Source organism: Symphodus melops (genome assembly GCF_947650265.1).
Source record: "Symphodus melops genome assembly, chromosome: 7".
Classification (NCBI taxonomy): Eukaryota; Metazoa; Chordata; class Actinopteri; order Labriformes; family Labridae; genus Symphodus; species Symphodus melops.
In genome coordinates, this window is record NC_136697.1 from 7,181,724 (window position 1) to 7,193,098 (window position 11,375).

Consider the following 11,375-nt stretch of genomic DNA (forward strand, 5'->3'; position numbering starts at 1 on the left):
GGTAAGGCCTGTCCTTTGGCAACATCATTTAAGCGCAAGAAGTACTACAGAGACAATTTTAAAGTAGTTGAACCAATAGAATATATTTTGGACAACAAAGATAAAAGAACATTAGAGCATGTTCCACTACTAAAGTTCTTCACAACTGGTCAAATTCTAAATAGAGCTTTAGACAGCCACCTTGTGTCCGAGGTTGATGGTAATGAGGGAAAATATAATTGTCTTTTCGAGACAGCTTGTTTTTTAAAAACAACCTTTTTTGTCAGGGCGTGAGTTGCGAGTGTTGCTAAATTCATATATTGATGATTTTGAGATTTGCAATCCACTTGGCACGTCTCGTAAAAAACACAAGATCTGTTCCATTTATTGGAATCTCAGTAACTTGCCGCCAGGTTGCCATTCTTCATTGTCATCTATTTATTTAGCCTTACTTTGTAGGTCTGATGACGTGAAGAAGTATGGTTATGAGAAGGTCTTAGAGCCCTTATTAAGGGATCTAGTCATTTTAGAAAATCAAGGCATTTTCATTGAACAGCTTGGAGACTTTGTTAAAGGAACAATCCAGTGTGTAGTGGCAGACAACTTAGGAGCACATGGAATTGCTGGTTTTATTGAAAGTTTCACAGCTGAATACATGTGCCGGTTTTGTAATGCACAGAGGTCTGAAATTCAGGAGAAAGAAGTGAGTTCAGGTGCGTTTACTCTCCGCAGCAAGGACATACATGAAATGCATGTCAGATCAGCTCAGAACAGTGCACGATCGTGCCATGGTGTAAAAAGGAAGTGTGTTTTGTCTGCGCACCTCTCTCATTTTAACGTCTGCACTGACTACCCCCCTGATGTTGCACATGACCTTCTTGAAGGCATAGTGCCATTTGAGTTGGCTCACTGCTCACTGTTGATCACAAAAAAATATTTCACACTTGAGAGTCTTAATGAGTCCATTCAGAAATTCCCCATCAAGCGGACAGAAAAGAGTAATTGTCCTCACACCATTCCTCAACAAAAGTATTGGAGGAAATGCCCATGAACATTGGAGCCTTTTGCGGTTTCTTCTATTTTTCATTGGACAGCGGGTGCCTCTTGATGAGCCAGCTTGGCAGGTCATGTTGGACCTTAAAGATCTTGTTGAACTCGCTGTAGCACCAGAACACACAACACAATCCATTGCTTTCCTTAAAGCAAAGATTTGTGATCACAGATACCGGCTAAAAGAGGTGCTTCCAGCAATGAGGCTTTTGCCTAAACATCCTTTTGTGGAACATTACCCACAGATGATCAGATTTTTTTTGGTCCACTTGTTGGATTGTGGACGTTACGGTTTGAGGCATACACACTGATTTAAAAACATACTCTTGTCCCTGGCGGTGAAACATCAGTTCATGAGGGCATATCACTTGGAGTCAGCCACAACTGAAGAGTCTGGTTTCACTGTCTCAGCTGTGTCAACTGTCTCCGTAGACATTTTGCATCAGGATGTGCAGAGAGTTCTGCATCTAAAATACCCTGATATCCCTCACATTCAGCTCACAACGAATGCATCTGTTAATGGTGTTAACTACAGGGAAGGTATGATTGTTGTTCATGGCTCAGTTGGTGGTCTGCCAGAGTTTGCAGAGGTTATCCAGATGATTGTAGTGGACAACAGACTGCGCTTTATTGTGAAGGAACTTAGTGCTTGGTATAGAGAGCATTTTAGGGCTTTTCAGTTATGTCCTACATCACAAGTCTGCCTCGTCCAACTTGGTGCCTTAGTAGACCAGCAGAGGCCAACGAATGGTGACACTCAAAAGATTCATAATCTTCCGTTTCTCTGCAATTTCTCGCATGGAATAGCCTTCTTTTCTAAGAACAAGAATAGACCGTTGAGTTTCACATGAAAGTTCTCTTTTTCTGGCCATTTTGAGAGTTTAATCGAACCCACAAATGTGATGCTCCAGATACTCAACTAGCTCAAAGGACGGTCAGTTTTATAGCTTCTCTAACCAGCGAAACTGTTTTCAGCTGTGCTAACATAATTGCACAAGGGTTTTCTAATAATCTATTAGCCTTCTAATGCAATTAGCAAACACAATATACCATTAGATCACTAGAGTGATGGTTGCTGGAAATGGGCCTCTATACATCTATGTAGATATTTTATTAAAAACCAGACATTTGCATCTAGAATAGTAATTTACCACATTAACAATGTATAGAGTGTATTACTGATTAGTTTAATGTTATCTCCATTGAAAAAAACAACAGTGCTTTTCTTTCAAAAATAAGAACATTTCTCAGTGACCCCAAACTTTTGTGTGTGTGTGTGTGTATATATATACATATATATATATATACACAAAACAAATATTCTCACAGCGCTGGAAAACAGAGAATCTTCTTTCGGAATGATGTATCCAGTGCTCTGATACTTCTAACTTACCCTCATGTTGCCATCAAATATTAAAAACGTTCATGTTATGGACAACACATTAGAAATGTAAACAACAAATAAATGTTCAAGTTGTTCCTGTTACACTATCATGTTCAAAGAAAGAACTACCAAACAAAACAACTGGTACAATTCAGCGTTTTGTTTTTCTAACAATTAAAGTCATTAATTCCAGGTAAGTTATTGTGTGGCAGTGTCTTTCTATCCTACTTGGTTCATCATATAAAGTAGCTATAGACTGGTGTAGTTTTGAATCCTAAAACCAGGAAGTGAGTTAGCATTTTAGCGCCATGGGTTCCTAACTCTGAAAGTCAATGGGGATTTTGAATGGGTTTGTGTTTAGACGCCTGAAATAAGGTCTGTGTCATGGTTTGGGTTTTGTTCTGCATTTAATCCTGTTTTAGTTTTCATTATTTCCCTTGTGTTCTGTGTTTCTATGTTCCTTGTGTGTTTTCCTGTATTCTGGTGTTCTATGTTGCCTGTTAGTTTATTTCCTGTCTTGTGTTTTAAGTCTAGTCTTTAGTGTTTCCTGTTTTATTTTGTATATCTGGTTTTGGTGGTGTCGGTGTCAAGTTGTACTTGTCTTCAGTGTTCTGGTCTTGTGTCCTTTTGTTCCTTGTGTTTCCCGCCTTCCTGATTACCCTGATGTTCCTCACCTGTCTCGTTAGTCTCACCTGCGTCTGATTACCCCTTGTCTATTTAGTCTCTGTGTTTGCCTCAGTTTCTTGTCGGTTCATTGTATTGTCATGTCATTGTCAGTGTCTTTCGTGTGTCGTCATCTCTGGTTGTTGCTTATCCCTGCTCCCTGTGTTTTCTCCGTCTTGGTTTTTGGATTTTGGTTTTGCTAAGTAAGTTTTTGTTTTATCTTTTTGTTAAATAAATCTTTAGTTATTTTCTGCAATTGGGTCCTCCTCTCCTGTTTCCTGCCTGCTTCACCGTGACAGTCTGTGGTTAACACAAGCTGAAGAGATGTTGACGTTTTGTTAGACGAGCTAAACTACGTTAGCCAAGACCCCACTTGTGACTTTTAAAGTTTTTACGTCAACTTTAAACGGCCGTTGCTAGCGAGTAGCTAACTGAAACTACAGCGGTTGTTGCAGACATTACACGTCATCACGCCGGGAACTCTCTCCCTAATCCTCCTTACAGCCTCTAGTCATGTTTTTCAGTGCTCTTGTGAATATTAGGTTAATAAACAACTTGTAAAGATAACGTTTAGTTATCTTGTCAAATCCGCTGATTAGATCGATGAAGCATAACAGTCATGACGTCATTATAAACCGACCGCGGTGTAGTTCGCTCGCGCATAACGTTAGCTTTTTACTTCTCTCGACTGCATTAACTCTTCAAACTTCATATAAATGATGTTCATCTGTAAAGATTATCCCGCTAAACAAAACAACGCGTCAGAAATGTGTGTTTGACACAGAGCTTATTTTCTGCAAGGATCCAAAATCCAATGCAAAAATCTCATAGGCGAATTTTCGTAGGAACCACCGGCGCCATTTTTTTTGGGTTGGCCTACAAAAATACGTCATTACTACACCAGTCTATTAGGGATGCCCTGATTTTTTTGTGCTACCTATGCCAGTCATGTATGACTTCTGTTATCGGGGGTGGATTAACAGTTTGTCAGACTACATATATTTTGTCGTAGCCTAAAAGTAATTTTACTGACTGGACCTTGTTAAGTAAGTTTAATAGCTTTTACTCTGCTGGTTTCAACATGAATTTAATCTGTTTCATCATTGGTTTCGGATGACAGACCAGCAGCTGCAGCAGTAGCTGGCGAATTGACAAAGTTTTCAAGCCGAAAGTCAAAGGTGCTGATTCTTAGTTTAATTTAAAACACAACACAGGTCGTGCCAATTACCTTTTCAGAAAGCAACAGAGTTTTTGTATCTCTGCAAATTGTGCATCCCAAGTTCCCGTCCTTAATAAACAGCCAGATGTTGCGGGACTTCCTTTCTCTCCACTGCTGGCTGGTCCAGTTAGCCGGGAGAGAGAGGCAGGTGGATTCACCGTCATCGGCGACCTCTGAGCTGTCATTTACTTCATCTCTAGCCTCTGTCATGGTCACCTCGGGCCCGGCTGTTGGCGGGCGTTCACCGGCGGCAGCAGTCCCTTCAGGTGCAGTGGTGTCGAACCTCGCATCTGCCGAGGGACTCACCTCCTGCTGCTCCTCAGAGTCATTCGTCTTCGATATCTTCGTGAAGCCGAAATTAGCGAGCAGGTTTCCCTGTTTTCTTTTACTCATGTTTTGCCGTCAAAATATCAAACAGATAGCTCCGAAACTCAGCGGCTCAATCACAAAAGGTCCAGTGCGCTTTTTTTTTCTTCCGTTGACGATGTCTCACTTAAAGTGACGTTTAAGGCATAGCGCCTCCACGCATGAATGGTGAGGACAAGAACTGCATGCAGGCCGGCATCTTTATTAAAGTGAAATAGTGATGCGCAAATCATACATTAACAAAAGCCTAATTCTACACATGATCCATCATTATGATCATACAAAATAATAACAATAATAATAATAATATTAACAAAATAAAGGACAACCATGGGAAAACAGCATTTTGCCAATATGTAAGTGACCCCCCCAAAATTCCACAAATCATATTTCCAGGGGAGCTCATGTCACATTAAGGGGGGCTGAGACCCCCCTGGCTCCCCCGTTGTTCGCAAAATGCACCAGACTATAATTGGATCAGTGACTGTAAGCATTTTTTTTATGAAATTGGCTGGGCGATCAATCAGGGTATCTCTAGTAGGTATACAATACTTCATTAATAACAGGACACAATTTTAAGGTATTGTGTTTTTGTTTTGTCTTAATATGTAGATTGAAGAATGGCACATCCAAAATTGAGAGTCATTGTAGAGGACAATGACTATAGAAGACTTGATCTCCCTTCAGGAATGCCAGAAACTTTGACAGAGTTACACAACACATTCCGCGAAGCATTTGGAGTTGAACAAGATTTTAACATTCAGTTTATGGATCCCGACGTCAACAACGATTTTCTGAACCTTACCACAGTACAAGACCTTCAGGACAGGGGGACTATCAAGCTGGTGTACATGGAAAATGTTGTAGGTGTGAGTCCAGTTTCTTCACTGAGGAGTACCCCCAGCACTTCTTGGTCATCTGAAACACTAGTAGGCAGCCAAAGCTCTCCTTGTGCGTCCACACTCCAGTCATCATCAACAGACTCTGACAGCACCATCATTCTGAAACATTCAGACAGTGAACTAAGAGAACGTGCATGGCCGAGGAACTTCCCTATTCCTCGCCATCTACCATCCCAATGCCATGGGCAGCCTTGCTCACAGCAAGATGTAGCCTGTGGTTCACGCAGTGCATCCCCAGGCTGAATGGGTTCTGCTTCTTGTGGAGTCCTACTACACCATTTCTCTCTGATAACATAACATTTATTGGAGAATGGAGATACAGATTGAAGTGAAAAAATTAAAATTACATCACAGTTGTGTAATGTGTACATTACAATATTCGGTAAGATACCTTGTCGATTGGGATGCAGTATTGGTCAAATGTCTCCTTGAGTGTGTCGTAGATGGTCTGAGTTGTCCCATTGCTAATTTTTGCAATTTTTAAGTAGGTAGTGGACACTACGTCCCCCTTCAGGAATCTGACGACAAAAACAACATGCTTCTCTGCACTTCTGTCCGTGGACTCGTCAAGGCCAACACCTACGTATGGCGACATCCTGAGCTCCATAAGCAGTTTATTTACCATCACCTGTCAATCATGCATTTGAAATTGAGCGTGTTCTTTGTACAAAATGAAATATATAAGGATTATATAGAGTTTGTAAAATGGACTATGTGGTTTTCTGACATTTCTTATTGCCACTGATCAGTGCACGGAACTGCACTCTCATTAAAATAAACATGATTGTCGTTCAGAAAATATTTATTACAGCCTTAAAGATGCGGTGACCTGCTAAGTTGTCAGTCTGCTCAACAAAATATGTTTGAGGCATAAGTGGTCACATAAAGTTTATTGTGAAGTTATTTTGAAAAAACAAAAAGCCTCTAACTTATAGTATAACTTATTGGCTTTATCATTTCCTGAATTTACCAAAATTAGGACATTTAAAAACTTGACACTCACTTGATTCAGTGCAGCCAGGAGTTGGTAATGAGACCACGGACTGTCCTTCTTAGAGTTCCCACCCCTTTTCATCTGTTGAATGTCATGGCAGCCCTGTAGACTCTGGAGATTGTTTTGAGTTAGGCAGCTCTTCCACAGCCAGCCAATAAACACTCTTTAGTGCAGCCGTGTAAGAAGCCTTCTCCTGATCAGATATTTTTTTCTTGACGTCTGCAAGTGTGGGTTGGGTCGTGTCATACCTGCATGCCGCATGGATGTGGCCCTCACTTTGAAAGTGTGTTAAGACAGGTTTTTTTCTAGAAAAGAGCATAATAGTAATGAATGGGGTGAGGCCATAACAATTATAAAATAATTTTCAAGAGTATCATTATTATCATTAAAAGCATTATTATTTCTTTGTTTCTATTACATAGCCTATGTGAGAAACATGGCCCTACTTGAAGTTGTCAGTGCCAGTTTCAGCCCAGACCCCACGAAGTAACGGCAGTACATCTTATTGGTAAGCGTATCGTGGCGCAACCAGTCTTTGAATTGGTCATCCTGAAGCCATCCCTGAACAAACTTCACATATCTTGATCTATTCTCACTGGGTGACAAGGCAGTAGTGGTGGTGTTCACACTTGTCTTAAATTCTAAACATTAGAGACACAGTTAGCGTCAGAGCCTTCAAAACTAAGCTAGCTTTGTTCTCAAAGCAAATGTCGAACAAGTCGTTCGGGCATTTCCCCACACTGGCTACGTTAAAAGAGGCAAAATACAGGAGATCGCTGGACGACCTGCATGGAGAATTCGACCGTCGGTTCTCTGATTTTGGAATGTCCCTTCACACAGGATCCAGAAACGGCGCCACAGGAGTTGCAGTTGGAACTGATTGATCTCCAAAGTGACACCGTCTTAAAGGAGAAGTTTAATTCGCTTAAGCTGGATGAGTTTTATGCTTCACTAAGCAGAGCCAAATTTCCAAACATCCAGAAGATGGCACAGAGGAGGCTGGTGTTGTTTGGCTCCACGTATGTGTGTGAACAGACTTTTAGTGTGATGAACACCAACAAAGCACCCCACAGATCCCGGCTGAGTGATGAACACCTCGGGTCTGTTCTGAGAATTGCCACAACAAAACTAACACCAGACTTTGATGCACTTGCAAAAAATAGTGATCAACAACACTGTTCTCACTAAAAGAAAATAAAGTATTACCAGTGTAATGACTTTTGTTTATGTTTCAAATGTCCTATTAAATGATTACTTACATGTGGTACAAAGGTGTGGTGCACCTCCAGTGCTTGCAGGAAGATGGCACGGAACCTCGTCTTCATCATCCCAAAAGCACGCTCTGTAATGCAGCGTGCCCTGGAGTGACAGACGTTGAAGCGCTGGGCTCCCACACCTCGTACAGGCTGTTTGTAGGGAGTGATGAGGGGAAGTGGGTGTTGGAGGCACGGGTACCCCCCGTCTGCCAGGATGAACTGCCCTGGAGGAGGGTAGAGTCCACGCCTATAGAGTGGGCTGTGCCTGAGCACTCGTGCATCATGCACAGACCCAGGCCAGCCCACATACGTGTCCATGAAACGGCCCTGATGGTCACAAACAGCCTGCAGGATGATGGAAGGGAATAGTTTTCTGTTCCCATAGCACTGACCGTCAGGGCCGCCCGGTGGCTTGATGCGGACATGGCAGCCGTCTATCGCTCCAGCTGCTCCTCTGAAGGCCCTGTGTCTCGCCAGCCCTGCAAACCCACGGGAAACTGCCTCCAGGTCTTGAGGAGTGGTGGGGAAGTGGATGTCCTGGTGGCGAATGGCCACCACCTCCTCAGCCATCCTGTGAACGATGCGGTGGACAGTGGAACGAGGAATCCCAAAGGCTCTGGAGACCACCCTGTATGATGTTCCACTTGCCAGCCAGAAGAGGAACACCAGGGTCTCAATTGTAGCACCCCATCCGTGTCTCCGATCCTGGTAGAGAAGGCCCAGCAGCACTTGCAGAGCCTCCCTGCTAAGCCGGAAATCAGGCCATGTGTCTTCCTGCTGGTTGAAAAACCTGTCCAGCACAGGTATGCTCAGGTTTATCCTGCAGTATGTACGAGGATTAGCCTATTGGGAAAACACAGAGAAGGAAATTCATTATAAACAATAACTTGACTAAATGTGGAAAAGCTGAGATACCTGCTTTTTGTCTTTAGATAGCGCTAGAGATAACACTTGTGAATTGGCACTATACAATTAAAGGTTTATTGATTGATAAGCCATATAAACTACGTTTGTTGTTGTTGTTAACTAACAAAGCTTAAAGTTAAGGATCAAATTAAAGCTAAAGTACAAACATGTTAACCAATCTGAAGGTAAACTCGCCTGTCCATGGTGCTGACTCAGCCGGAGATAAAGCACACGTCGCCGCATATAATTCTCCCTCTCTCTCTTTTTCAGAATCATAAAAAACTGTATTATAAAAATAAATTAATTAATTATATCTCCTAAATATAAATATAAAAATTAGGTGTTTGCGGTTGAGTTGTGTTGATAAAACGGTGCAATCAAAAAACGGACACTCTCAGGGTTGCTAGGAGACCGAACAGTTAGTGACGCAAGTAGGAAGACTAGACCGTCTCATTTCGGAGACCGCGTGGATCAGCCTTCGCGGTCCACGGAGGACGTGCCTTCGTGAACCGCGAAGGCCACACCCTCCGAAGGCTGCAGCCTCTGGAATGGGACACAGCTTGTGTGTCAGCAGCTCCCTCCCGACTACGAGGAAAAACTTGCAAACTTCCATACATTCACTCAGACAAAAATAGCGGAGAATTCCATCGGGCCGGATGACATCATCAATATGGATGAAGTGCCGCTGACGTTTGACCTGCCTCTCACTCGGACTGTCAATAAAAAAGGTGACTCGTCCATCACTCTGAAAACAAGTGGCCACGAGAGAACGCATTTTACTTGCGTTCTGAGCTGCACAGCATCGGGGGTAAAGCTTCCGCCGATGGTGATTTTTAAATGGCTGACAATGCCAAGAAAGTAAACAAGAAAGGATGGATGATGGAGAGCCTAATGAAGGATTGGCTCAGAGAGTGCTACGCCAAGCGGCCAGGGGGATTTTTCCACAAACAAAAAGCATTGCTGGTTATGGACAGCATGAGAGCCCATATAACCGATTCAGTGAAAGCTGCCATCAAGAGCACAAACTCGATTCCAGCTGTGATTCCTGGCGGCACCACTAAGTATCTGCAGCCACTGATCAGTGTTAACCGCTCATTTAAAGTGGCACTGCGCTATGAGTGGGAGGCTTGGATGACAAGCGGCGAGAAATCCATTACAAAAACAGGCCGCATGCGAAGAGCATCTTTAACTCAAGTCTGCCAGTGGATCCTAAATGCGTGTCAAAACATCCACCATCAGCAACGGGTTCCGAAAGGCTGGACTGCTGCGTGATGAGGAGGAGGGCGTGCGCTCAAGTGACAGCGACAACGAAGAGGTTGGAGTGAGCGATGAGATCCTGAGGCTGTTTAATTCGGACACTGAATTAGAGGACTTTGAGGGTTTTAGTGCGCAGGAGGACGATGAATAAGGTGATCAATGACTTTTCCTGGTAGGCTGCAGACAGTATACTGTCTATATTTTTACCAGTCGTCATGGAGATAAGTCTATTCGAATGTTGTTCATGCACTGTTAAGTAAAAAAACGTAGCCTATGCAACATAATTTATTTGTTACCGATACGTTCACATTTAAAGGTAGCCCTGTTATAGGCAGTGTTCGAAAAATAGCATTTGCAATATGTATTTGTTCATGTTACGATGCGGATAAAATTTAAATTTAAAAAATCCTCATGTGTAGTATCTTTCTGTTTAAATATCTCATATTATAAAAACCTGTTTTTGGTTCTCTGTTCAGACATAAAAGTGAAACGAGTAACATCTACCACTGCTCTTTTCACTTTCATGTCTGAACAGAGAACCAAAAACACGTTTACAGTAGTAAAAAGACGTGAACTTTTTTCAGCTAATACGTATCTCATATTACAACGTGGGATACCTGCGGCTTAAAATCCAGTGCGGCTTGTATAAGTACAAAATTATATTTTTTTCTCAAATTAGAGCGTGCGGCTTTTTATCAGGTGCGCTCTGTAGTCCGGAATTTACGGTATATTATTTTAATTTGTGAAGCTTTGGACATACTGGAATTGAAAATCGATTAAAGAATCAGTTCATCCTTTGTTACTGTTCTGCATCCTTATAGAACTGTGGAGATTCACAACAATGTTAATTCATTTAAAAAAAAAAATTTGTTCATTTTATGTTGAGCGATCAGGCGCACATAGTCCACTGGATGAGTATAACTTTAAGGGGAAAAAAATCACATTTTTGGAGAAAAAAAAAAGTTGAACATGTTTTTTCATGTCCTGGGAAGAATAAAACCAGCTGTGAAAAAAAATCCTGACCAAGGCTTTCATAATTCATGCATCAGAGGGCTAATCATAATTGGATTTGTTAAAATTGGTCACTACATGTTCAATAAATGAATGATTATCAACTCTTAAAACCCTAAAGAGTGAACCCAGATGCTTCAAAGTGATTCCAGGCTGTATGTTTTAGTTTGATTCATTTTTATTGTTTAAACTGTAAGAGTTTTTAAATAACATCATGACAGCAGACTTTTAAACTTCAATATACAAAAGAAGCTCCAGACCTCCGATATATTAATGACAGGCCTAAAATGTTGCCAGAGTTTTCACACATTAAACATTAAATTATAAATTACAATATAGAATGTGGACTCCATCTGATCATTTTGTTATACACCTACACTAATATAAT

General features: G+C 41.7%; 1 long non-coding RNA gene across 1 annotated transcript; it reads right to left on the reverse strand.

Moving 5' to 3' along the window:
• Nucleotides 1-5,881: 5,881 nt before the first annotated feature.
• LOC306826493 lies at nt 5,882-7,038 on the reverse strand. Its single transcript, XR_013779438.1, has 3 exons — nt 6,806-7,038; nt 6,567-6,668; nt 5,882-6,191 (listed from the first exon to the last, which is right to left on the reverse strand). It is a non-coding gene; the product is annotated as an uncharacterized lncRNA (long non-coding RNA).
• Nucleotides 7,039-11,375: the final 4,337 nt, after the last annotated feature.